Here is a 13,287-nt window from a genome sequence, read left to right as displayed (position 1 = left end):
AATTTACTTTTCCACAGCTCAAACAGACTATTCATTCAGAAGTGTTTCCATTAATCATTAAAATAGTTGATTGAGGCTTAAGCCCAATATTATTCTGTTTAAACTATTTTGCATTTACCTAACTAATCCCCCTTCCGAAAGAACAGAACTCCAAGTTACTTATAATAGACAGTTTCCAAACTTTATTAGTGCATAACTAAGCCATCAATAAGCAACCAAGGAAGTATGTGAGATTTCTATCAACAATTATCTCCTTAAGGCAAATTGGAAATTATTTCTCAAAGATTTTGAGTTCAATTACTCTGATTTCACTTGAAAGAGTAGTCAAGATAGTTCACTTGCACCACTTAATCTGTTTAACTCCAGAAATGAATTTTATATATGGTCGACCCTGAGGCAAGTCATTCAGTTTGGAAAACCTTTGATAGAGAGTTTAGGAAACTTTACCTCTTCACAGGATCAAACAACTACAAATTGAACTTCTCAAAAATATGTAGAATATGCCTAACCTAGAAAACAAATCTAATAAATTTAAGTATGGGGTAGGGGAAGGGAGTGAATAACCAATATTATACTCAGTGTTCTCAGCTAAGAAAGCTTTATCCACATATGGAGCACACTATGTTTCAAGGCCTAAAATTAAGGTTTAATATTATATGCTGCCTTGATGCCTGGTGACATTGGCAGGGCTTCATAACGCCTACTACAGGCAGGTCATCCTCCTCACTCTTCTGCCAAGCACAAGTCCCCCTACCCAAACAATCTTCCTTATCAAGTAGATCAAGTAGTCCTTTCTTATCCCTGAGTAGCAGTTTCAGTTCCCTTTCAGCCTGCAGAATTATCCAAACAAGGTAATCACAGCCTCTGGGAATCAGGCAGCACCCTCACTAATGTTATCATGAACGCTGCCGACCACAGCTCCTGGCTGTTCACCCTGTCCCCAAGGACAACCCTCCTGTGGCCCAGCACCGTGTGCCATGTCCTCTCCCCAGGCTATGGGTACATGTGACCAGAAAACTGCTGTGATCTCATCTGCCCGATGTTGGGTGTCACATGTAGGGCTTTCCGCATAACCCTGGGGCTGGACTCCGTCTAACAATGGAGTGAATAGGTGGTGACTGAAATACACACGTGAATGGCTCTGATTTGTTGCAGGTGAGCCCAGCTGAAAGCGGAGAGCCCAGTGGGCTGGTCCTTTTCCACACTATCTGCACTTGCTTGGCTCAGGGACCGCTTTTAAAGGTATGAAACCACTAAAATTATAAACCAAACCTTTTATAACTCGCATCCTTTTTCAATGGGAGGCTAGCTATTTTCCATTTCAGATGACAACAAGAACCAAGGAAATGAATGAAATGCTAAATGAGATTACACAGAGAAAGTGCCAGGTGTTAAACACTTTACTGGATATGCTTCGTTATCATCTAAAAAAGGACAGATTATCATTTTTAATTTGATGCAAGAAAAAGAATAGTAAATGATTTCACATGGATTTTTAATACAACGATGATACCATAATGACAAGATAATTTTTACAAAACACTTATAGGAGATTTACAGGTTAAGATAGCAAACTTAAAAACAGATTTATATCCTCCTGATATAATCTTACCTCCTGAGTAACATATATATGATATATATAAAATCTTACCTCCTGACATATATCTTATCTCCTGAGAACTCACTGAAACAATAGTAAAGGAATAAGTATAAACTAACAACAGAAAAAAAAAGATTGAGAATGGGGCCATGAGATCAAAAGTAATTTTAATGAATATATAAAATGAATGGCTACATTTTGTTCACCAAGACAGAGTAGAAGTCACACTCTGAAAAATGAGCAAATGTCTGGAAAGTGACCCAGAGAAAGTGGTAACTCATAACCTACAAGTCAGAGAGAGAGAGAAAGAGAAAGATGAGCAAAAGTGAGGGAAAAAAATGAGGGGGAATATTTATGGGTATGGTTTTTCCTGTGGTCATGTATGGATGTGAGAGTTGGACTGTGAAGAAGGCTGAGCACCGAAGAATTGATGCTTTTGAACTGTGGTGTTGGAGAAGACTCTTGAGAGTCCCTTGGACTGCAAGGAGATCCAACCAGTCCATTCTGAAGGAGATCAGCCCTGGGATTTCTTTGGAAGGAATGATGCTGAAGCTGAGACTCCAGTCCTTTGGCCACCTCATGCGAAGAGTTGACTCATTGGAAAAGACTCTGATGCTGGGAGGGATTGGGGGCAAGAGGAGAAGGGGACAACAGAGGATGAGATGGCTGGATGGCATCACTGACTCAATGGATGTGGGTCTGGGTGAACTCCGGGAGTTGGTGATGGACAGGGAGGCCTGGTGTGCTGTGATTCATGGGGTCGCAAAGAGTCGGACACGACTGAGCGACTGATCTGATCTGATCTGATTTATGGGTCTGCAAAAAGGATTTTATGATCCTACACTCACTTTCAACTAACAGGGAATGATACAACTGAAAACCAAGAAAAGAATTACATCTCTGTCTGGCTGGAATGGGAGAAGGCAATGGCACCCCACTCCAGTACTCTTGCCTGGAGAATCCCATGGACAGAGGAGCTGGTAGGCTGCAGTCCATGGGGTCATTAAGAGTCAGACACGACTGAGCAACTTCACTTTCACTTTTCACTTTCATGCATTGGAGAAGGAAATGGCAACCCACTCCAGTGTTCTTGCCTGGAGAACCCCAAGGATGGGGGAGCCTGGTGGGCTGCCATCTATGGGGTCTCACAGAGTCAGACAAGACTGAAGCGACTTAGCAGCAGCAGCAGCAGCATAGCTGGAATGTGAAGTCAAGTGGGCCTTAGGAAGTATCACCTCAAACAAAGCTAGTGGAGGTGATGGAATTCCAGTTGAGCTATTTCAAAACCTAAGAGATGATGCTGTGAAAGTGCTGCACTCAATATGCCACCAAATTTGGAAAACTCAGCAGTGGCCACAGGACTGGAAAAGGTCAGTTTTCATTCCGATCCCAAAGAAAGGCAATGCCAAAGAATGCTCAAACTATTGCACAATTCACTCACCTCACACGCTAGTAAAGTAATGCTCAAAATTCTCCAAGCCAGGCTTCAGCAATACGTGAACTGTGAACTTCCAGATGTTCAAGCTGGTTTTAGAAAAGGCAGAGGAACCAGAGATCAAATTGCCAACATCTTCTGGATCATCAAAAAAGCAAGAGATTTCCAGAAAAACATATATTTCTGCTTTCTTGACTATGCCAAAGCCTTTGACTGTGTGGATCACAATAAACTGTGGAAATTTCTGAAAGAGATGGGAATACCAGACCACCTGATTTGCCTCTTGAGAAACCTGCATGCAGGTCAGGAAGCAGCAGTTAGAACTGGACGTGGAACAACAAAGTGGTTCCAAATAGGAAAAGGTGTATTATGTCAAGGCTCTGTATTGTCACCCTGCTTATTTAACTTATATGCAGAGTACATCATGAGAAACTCTGGGCTGGAGGAAGCACAAGCTGGAATTAAGATTGCTGGGAGAAATATCAATAACGTCAGATATGCAGATGACACCACCCTTGTGGCAGAAAGTGAAGAGGAACTCAAAAGCCTCTTGATGAAAGTGAAAGAGGAGAGTGAAAAAGTTGGCTTAAAGTTCAACATTCAGAAACCTAAGATCATGGCATCCAGTCCCATCACTTCATGGCAAAAAGATGGGGAAACAGTATCAGAGTTTATTTTGGGGGGCTCCAAAATCACTGCAGATGGAGATCACAGCCATGAAATTAAAAGACGTATACTCCTTGGAAGGAAAGTTATGACCAATATAGACAGCATTATAAAAGCAGAGACATTACTTTGTCAACAAAGGTCTGTCTAGTCAAGGCTATGGTTTTTCCAGTGGTCATGTATGGATGTGAGAGTTGGACTATAAAGAAAGCTGAGCACTAAAGAATTGATGCTTTTGAACTGTGGTGTTGGAGAAGACTCTTGAGAGTCCCCTGGACTATAAGGAGATCCAACCAGTCCATCCTAAAGGAGATCAGTCCTGGGTGTTCATTGGAAGGACTGATATTGAAGCTGAAACTCCAATATTTTGGCCACCTGATGCAATTAGCTGACTCATTTGAAAAGATCCTGATGTTCCAAAGATTGAAGGCAGGAGGAGAAGGGGACAACAGGGGATGAGATGGTTAGATGGTTTCACCAACTCAATGGGCACGAGTTTGGGTAAGCTCTAGGAGTTGGTAATGGAAAGGAAGGCCTGGCGTGCTGTGGTTCATGGGGTTGCAAAGAGTTGGACACGACTGAGCGACTGAACTGAACTGATGGCTGTGTCAATCCTAAAGGAAATCAATCATAAATATTCATTAGAAAGACTGATGATGAAGCTAAATCTCGAAATCTTTGGCTACTTGATATGAAGAGCCAACTCATTGGAAAAGACCTTAATGCTGGGAAAGATTGAGAACAGGCAGAGAAGAGGACAATAGAGGATGAGATGGTTGGATTGCATCACTGACTCAATGGACATAAGTTTGAGCAAACACTAGAAGATGGTGAAGGACAGGGAAGCCTGGCATAGGGTCACAAATAGTTGAACACGACTGAACAACTGAACAACAATGTTGGTTGTGTCTATGTCTTTTAAATTAATACTTTCTAGGATGTGGCATGTACCCTCAATCTAAAATTTCTTTGAGTCCCAAATAAGTTTTACCATTTTTCATAATATTGTACCTTCCAGTAGATATCAGTCACTTGTAGCTATTTAACACCTTTTAATGATCTTCCCAGGTGGCTCAGATGGTAAAGAATCCACCTGCAATGAGGGAGACCTAGGTTCGAACCCTAGATTGGGAAGATCCCTTGGAGAAGGGAACAGCTAACCACTCCAGGATTCTTGCCTGGAGAATTCAATGGACAGAGGAGCCTGACAGTCTACAGTCCAAACTCTGGGAGATAGTGAAGGACAGGGAAGTCTGGTGTACTACAGTCTATAGGGTTGCTAAGAGTCAGATATGACTGAACAACAGCGATGGTTATATCCATATCTTTTGAGTTAATACTTTCTGGGATGTGGCATGCACCTTCAAGGCATGCACCTTCAATCTAAAATTTCTTGTAGTCTCAAATTTTATCATTTTTTGTATTATTGTACCTTCCAGTAGATATTGGTGACTTGTAGCTATTTAACATCTTATACAGAGAGGGCAATGGCACCCCACTCCAGTACTCTTGCCTGGAAAATCCCATGGACGGAGGAGCCTGGTAGGCTGCAGTCCATGGGATCGCTAAGAGTCGGAGATGACTGAGCGACTTCACTTTCACTTTTCACTTTCATGCATTGGAGAAGGAAATGGCAACTCACTCCAGTGTTCTTGCCTGGAGAATCCCAGGGACGGGGGAGCCTGGTGGGCTGTCGTCTATGGGGTCGCACAGAGTCGGACACGACTGAATCGACTTAGCAGCAGCAACATCTTATAATACTGTCAATAAATTTTGGTAATTTTCCACAGTGTGCCTTCCACCCTCCAAGTTAGAAATCAAAATAGTCAGAGAAGGAGCTGATATTCCGGCAGGCATGGTATTAGAGACGTAGCATTCTCAGGGCATAGTAGGGCAGAGAATCTTTTATTCCTTTCCTTAAATAGTGGTGCTGGTGCCATCTGCACCATAAAAACGCCTCTGTGCTTAAGCACCATTCTTAGCTGTGGAGCTTCAGAAAATGGTCATGAGTGGCAAAGGTGGAAGTGGTGAATCAGTCACATTTTTGCTAGAGAAGTCCCCAAGTTTTCCTTGGGTACTATGTTTATCTCCATAGATTCATAGGCTAGCTTCCTAGCCATACCACAAATATTCCGCCAAATACATTTTAATAAATCCTCTTACTTTAGCTAGGCAGAGGGAATTCTGTTGTTTTCAGGAAGCATGACCAACATATGTTTCCATATATTCTATTTTCTCCTTACGACAATCTTACCATTAGAATGTATGGTCTTCTAAATCATTCATGTTTTTTATCAATATAATCACAATTTTATTTCTTTGTACTTCTGTACTTTCTTAAGATTTCACATTTCTTTACTTATTCCAGAATATGAACTTGGAGGTCATTTTAATTTTTTTATTTCTCCATTTCAATTTAAAATGTTGAAATCATGTTTTATTTTTCTCCTAAAGGCCTTTATGGTCTCTAATCATAATATCTTTAAAGTACATAGTACTCTTAATGTTTCTTCCAAAGGGTGGCCAAGATGGCAGAGTAGTAAAATCTTGAGCTCACCTCCACCCACTCATACCAAAATTAGAAATATTTATAGAGCAACTATTGATGAGAAAGATCAGAAGACTATTAAAAAAAAAAACTTATTGAACTAAAGATATAAAGAAGGAACCACAACAATATGTGTAGGAAGGACAGAAAAACAGTATAGTTAAGAAACCATACCTCTGGGCAGGTGACCCATAAATGCAAGGATAATTACCGTTGCTGAGATTCTCCTCAAGGTGCAAGGGATGAGCCCTACATCAAGTCCCCTGGCCTCAGTTCCTGCACTGGGAAGATGAACATTCAGAATGCGTGTCTTTGAAGGCCAGCAAGACTTACTTTCAGATATGGCTGTGGGAAATAGAAACTCCACATTAAAGGCTGCACATAAAATCTCATGTGCTCTGGGACCGGGCAGACGACAGCAATTTGCAAGGATTTCTGGGTCAGAACCACTTACTGATCTTGGAGAGCCTCCTGGAGAGACAAAAGGCAATAGCAGCTGTCCCTGGGGACACTGACAGTAGTCATAGCCATTTGGGGGAGCGTGTTCTAAATGAGAACGGTGCTGGCAAGCGCCACTTTGGCATCCTTCCTCTGACTTATTAATGCCAGGATCTAGCTCCACATACCATCAGTCCAACACAAGCTTTGGGACACCCTGAGTCCTCCTGACAGCTGTGTCAGATAATGACTCTGCATCAAGTCAACACCATCATTGGGACCCCCCAGGGTTGGGCAACCAGAGATCTTGGGACCTGGCTTTATCCACTAGTGGGCCAAGACTAGACTTGGGACCCCTTGGGTCTCAGCAACCAGCTATCTCATGACCTGACTCTTCCTGCAAGCAGCCAGCAACCTCCACAAAAAGCAAAGGCTGACTACCAACTGGACCGGGGGCCAGCTACACCTACCAGACTGCCTGCAGTAATTAGCCTGCCACAATAGAAGGACCCATGCAGCCCACATAGGAAGAACCCCTAGAACATATAGCTCTGGTGACCAGAGGGGAGTGTGCTGCTGTAATGCACAGAACATCACCTACAAAAGGCCATTGCAAAAGTGGGAAATGTAAACAACTCATCAAGTACATAGAAATAAAAATAGAAAATTAGGCAAAATGAGGCAGCAGAAGCATTTTTTCAAAACAAAGAATAAAGATAAAACTACAGAGAAAGAACTAAGTGAAGTGGAGATATGCAATCTATCTAATAAAGAGTTCATAAAAGTAATGATCACAAAGATGTTCAAAGAACTTGGGAAAAGATTTGATGAGCAGAGTGAGAAGCTAAAATATTTTAGCAAACAGAAAATATAAAAAAGAACCAACTAGAAATGAAGAATAACTGAAATTAAAAATAAATTAGAAGGAATCAAAACTATATTAGACAATACAGAGGATCAGTGAGATAGAAAACAAATTAGTGGAAAGCATTGAAGTTGAACATAAAGAAGAAAAAAATAAAAATAAATTAGGATTCTGTAAGATACCTGTGCAGAGAAGACAATAGCACCCCACTACAGCACTCTTGCCTGGGAAATCCAATGGACGGAGGACCCCGTAGGCTGCAGTCCGTGGGGTCACTAAAAGTCGGACACGACTGAGTGACTTCACTTTCACTTTTCACTTTCATGCATGGGAGAAGGAAATGGCAACCCACTCCAGTGTTCTTGCCTGGAGAATCCCAGGGACGGGCGAACCTGGTGGGCTGCCGTCTATGGGGTCACACAGAGTCAGACACGACTGATGGGACTTAGCAGCAGCAGCAAGATATGTGTGAGACAATATTAAGTGTGCTAATTTACATTATAAAGGTCCTAGAAGGAGAACAGAGAGAAGCACAGAAAATATAGTTGAAGACATAATAGCTGAAAACTTCCCTAAATAGGGAAAGGAGCAGACACCCAAGTCCAGGATACACAGAGTCCCAAATAGAATCAACCTAAAAAGGACCAAGACACACTGTAAGTAAAATGGCAATAAATAAATAAAGAGAGAATATTAATGTGGCAAAGAGAAAGCAACAAGTTATATCCAAGGAAACCCTCATAAAGTTATCAGTTGACTTTTCAGCAGAAACTCTGCCAGACAGAAAGAGTGGCACAATATAATCCAAAGAGATAAAAGGGAAAAACTACAACCAAGAATAGTCTAGCTGGCAAGGCTGTCATTTAGATTTGATGGTGAGATCAAAAGTTTCACAGACAAGCAAAATCTAAGAGTTTAGCACCAACAAATCAGCTTTACAATAAATATTAAAAGGACTTCTCGAAGTAGGGGAAAAAAAGGTCAGAACAGGAAAAATGAAAGTTGTGAAATGAAAAATATCATTGGTAAAGCAAATATTCAGTAAAGGTAGTTAATCAATCATGTATAAAGCTAGTAGGAAGGTTAAAAGATTAAAAGGAATAAAATCATCTATGTCCACAATAAGTAGTTAAGAGATTCACAAAATAAAACATGTAAAATATGATATCAAACACAGTCAATGGGCAGGGGGCAATAAAAATATAGGGTTGTTAAAATGCATTTGAACTTGAGAGATCAGCACTTTAAAATAATCACACACACAATAGAGAGAGAGCGATTGATGTATAGAGATACAGGTATAAATATAGATCGCTATATATAAACCTCATGGTAACCATAAGCCAAAAATCTGTAATATAATAGATACACAAAAGAAGGTAAATGAATCGAAAAATAGTATTAAAGGCAACCATCAATTCAGAAGGGAAGAGGGCAAAAGAATGAAAAAAGAAAGAACTACAAAAAAAATCCAAAACAATTTTTAAAATGGCAAAAAAGTACATATCTATCAATAATTAAATGTAAATGGACTAAATGCTCCAATCAAAAAGGCATGTAATAGCTAAATGGATACAAAGACAGGGCCCATGTATTTGCTGTGTATAAGAGATACACTTCAGATCTAAAGACATACATATGGATTGAAAGTGAGGACATGGAAAAAAGTATTCCATGTAAACAAAAATTAAAAGAAATCCAAAGTAGACATGCTTTTATCAGGCAAAATAGCCTTTAAAAGACAAGGATGGGCATTATATAATGAGCAAAGGCAACCCATGAAAAAGATGACAGTTGTCATATATATGCACCCAACATAGATGCAAATAAATACATAAAGCAAATATTGATAGACATAAGGGAAGAAGCTGACAATAACACAGTAATAGCAGGGAACTTTAACACCCCACTTATAAATAGACAGATTATCCAGACAGAAAATCTATAAGGAAACATCAGCCTTAGATGACACATTAGATCAGATTAGTAATCAACTACAAGGGGGAAAAAATGCAGAAAACCACAAATACATACAGCAGAAATCCACAAACAACATAATACTCAACAACAGCAGATCACTAAAGAAATCAAAGAAACCAAAAAATACCTGTAGACAAATGAAGATGAAAACACAATGATCTAAAATCTATGGGACACAGCAGTAACAGTTCTAGAAAAGCACAGAAATGCAAGCCTCAGTAAACAAGAAAAAAATCTCAAATAACTTTTATTATTATAAAATAATAATCTTATACCTAAAAGAACTAAAGAAAGATGAACAAATGACTGAAAGTAGTAGAAGGAAATAAATCATAAACATTAGAGCCGGAATAAATGAAATAGAAACTAAAAAACTCTAGAAAGCATCAAAGAAACTAAGAGCTGGCTCTTGACAAAGAGAAATGAAATTGATAAGCCTTTAGCCAGGCTTATCAAGAAAAAAAAAGAGGGCTCAAATCAATGAAATCATAAATTAAAAGGAAAAAAGTATGGAGATTGCTCAAAAATCAAAAACAAAGCTACCATATGATCCAAAAATACCACACCTGGGTATTATTCAATAAAATAAAAACTTGAAGCAAGCATGAATAGATGAGAAGTGACATAAATATAATGGAATAGTAGCCATAAAAAAAGATGAAATGTAGCCACTTGTGAAAACACAGATGGACCTAGACAATAATATACTAAGTAAAATAAGTCAGACAGAGAAAGACAAATACTATATGATTTCACTTATATGTGGAACTTAAAAAACAAACATGTTAACCATGGTTAACCATCATATCATATCAGATCAGATCAGTCGCTCAGTCATGTCCTACTCTTTGCGACCCCATGAATCACACCACACCAGGCCTCCCTGTCCATCACCAACTCCCGGAGTTCACCCAGACCCACATCCATCGAGTCAGTGATGCCATCCAGCCATCTCATCCTCTGTCACCCCCTTCTCCTCTTGCCCCCAATCCCTCCCAGCATCAGAGTCTTTTCCAATGAGTCAACTCTTCCCATGAGGTGGCCAAAGTATTGGAGTTTCAGCTTTAGCATCATTCCTTTCAGAGAAACCCCAGGGCTGATCTCCTTCAGAATGGACTGGTTGGATCTCCTTGCAGTCCAAGGGACTCTCAAGAGTCTTCTCCAACACCACAGTTCAAAAGCATCAATTCTTCAACGCTCAGCCTTCTTCACAGTCCAAATCTCACATCCATACATGACCACAGGAAAAACCATAGCCTTGACTAGACGAACCTTTGTTGGCAAAGTAATGTCTCTGCTTTTGAATATGCTGTCTAGGTTGGTCATAACTTTCCTTCCAAGGAGTAAGCGTCTTTTTATTTCATGGCTGCAGTCACCATCTGCAGTGATTTTGGAGCCCAGAAAAATAAAGTCTGACACTGTTTCCACTGTTTCCCCATCTATTTCCCATGAAGTGATGGGACTGGATGCCATGATCTTAGTTTTCTGAATGCTGAACTTTAAGCCAACTTTTTCATTCTCCACTTTCACTTTCATCAAGAGGCTTTTTACTTCATCTTCACTTTCTGCCATAAGGGTAGTGTCATCTGCAAATCTGAGGTTATTGATATTTCTCCCGGCAATCTTGATTCCAGCTTGTGCTTCATCCAGCCCAGCGTTTCTTATGATGTACTCTGCATAGAAGTTAAATAAGCAGGGTGACAATATACAGCCTTGATGTACTGGTTCCTATTTGGAACCAGTCTGTTTTTCCATGTCCAGTTCTAACTGTTGCTTCCTGACCTGCATATAGGTTTCTCAAGAGGCAGGTCAGGTGGTCTGGTATCCCCATCTCTTTCAGAATTGTCCACAGTTTATTGTGATCCACACAGTCAAAGGCTTTGGCATAGTCAATAAAGCAGAAACAGATGTTTTTCTGGAACTCTCTTGCTTTTTTGATGATCCAGCAGATGTTGGCAATTTGATCTCTGGTTCCTCTGCCTTTTCTAAAACCAGCTTGAACATCTGGAAGTTTATAGTTCACCACTGTTGAAGCCTGGCTTGGAGAATTTTGAGCATTACTCTACTACTGTGTGAGATGAGTGCAAATGTGCAGTAGTTTGAGCATTCTTTGGCAATGCCTTTCTTTGGGGTTGGAATGAAAACTGACCTTTTCCAGTCCTGTGGCCACTGCTGAGTTTTCCAAATTTGGTGGTATATTGAGTGCAGCACTTTCACAGCATCATCTCTTAGGTTTTGAAATAGCTCAACTGGAATTCCGTCACCTCCACTAGCTTGCTTTGTAGTGAAGCTTCCTAAGGCCCACTTGACTTCACATTCCAGGATGTCTGGCTCTAGGTGAGTGATCACACCATTGTGATTATCTGGGTCATGAAGATCTTTTTTGAACAGTTCTTCTGTGTATTCTTGCCACCTCTTCTTAGTATCTTCTGCTTCTGTTAGGTCTATACCATTTCTGTCCTTTATTGAACCCATCTTTGCATGAAATGTTCCCTTGGTATCTCTAATTTTTTGAAGTGATCTCTAGTCTTTCCCATTCTGTTGTTTTCCTCTATTTCTTTGCATTGATTGCTGAGGAAGGCTTTCCTTGCTATTCTTTGGAACTCTGCATTCAAATGGGTGTATTTTTCCTTTTCTCTGTTGCTTTTTGCTTTTCTTTCCAGAGCTATTTGTAAGGCCTCCTCAGACAGCCAGTTTGCTTTTTTGCATTTCTTTTTCTTGGGGATGGTCTTGATCCCTGTCTCCTGTCATGATGTTCATAATGTCATGAACCTCTGTCCATTGTTCATCAGGTACTCAGTCTATCAGATCTAGTCCCTTGATGTTCATAATGTCATGAACCTCTGTCCATTGTTCATCAGGTACTCAGTCTATCAGATCTAGTCCCTTAGAACTATTTCTCACTTTCACTGTTTAATTATAAAGGATTTGATTTAGGTCATACCTGAATCATCTAGTGGCTTTCCCTACTTTCTTCAATTTAAGTCTGAATATGGCAATAAAAATACAAATTATTTCTCAATAGCAAAATAGTCAAGGAAGTATCAAGAGAAACTCTAAAATATTTTGAAGTCAATGAAAATCAAATGTAATTAATTAAATTTATGAGATACATTGAAAGCTGGGCCTAGAGGGAATTTTATAGCATTCACTGCACATTTCAGAAAAGAAAAAAGGTCTGATATCAATAATATAACCTCCTACTTTAGTAAACTAGAAAAAGAAAGCAATTTAATCCTAATAAGGAAACTAAAATAATAAATATTAGAATATAAATCAACAACATTTAAATAAGAAAACAACAGAGGAAAAAAATCAATGAAAACAACCTCTCATTTTTAAAAAATCAACAAAACAGATAAACCTATAATCAAGCTAACCATGTATAAGACCAATAAAATACAGGTAGTAAATCAAAATAAAATATGAATCACCATTACTGATCCCGTGGACATTGAAATGATAATAAAAGAACACTGTGAACAATTATATGCCCATGGATTAGAAAAGTTATATTAAAAACTATTTCCATTAAAGACTAACACTACCAAAATTCATACAAAGGAAAACAGATACTTTGATTGGCTTACATATATATGAAAACATTCTTGCCGGAAAAATCCCATGGACAGATGAGCCTGGCAGGCTACAGTACAAAGGATCAGAAAGAGTCAGACATTACTGAGCAACTAGTCACATATATTAAAGAAATGAAATCTATAAATATTTTCAAAAATATAAAGCATTAAGATTTA

This window comes from Bos grunniens, chromosome 2 (genome assembly GCF_055505025.1).
Source record: "Bos grunniens cultivar Pamir isolate PY7600 chromosome 2, Bosgru_T2T1.0, whole genome shotgun sequence".
Lineage (NCBI taxonomy): Eukaryota > Metazoa > Chordata > Mammalia > Artiodactyla > Bovidae > Bos > Bos grunniens.
Note: the sequence above shows the minus strand (reverse complement) of the source record.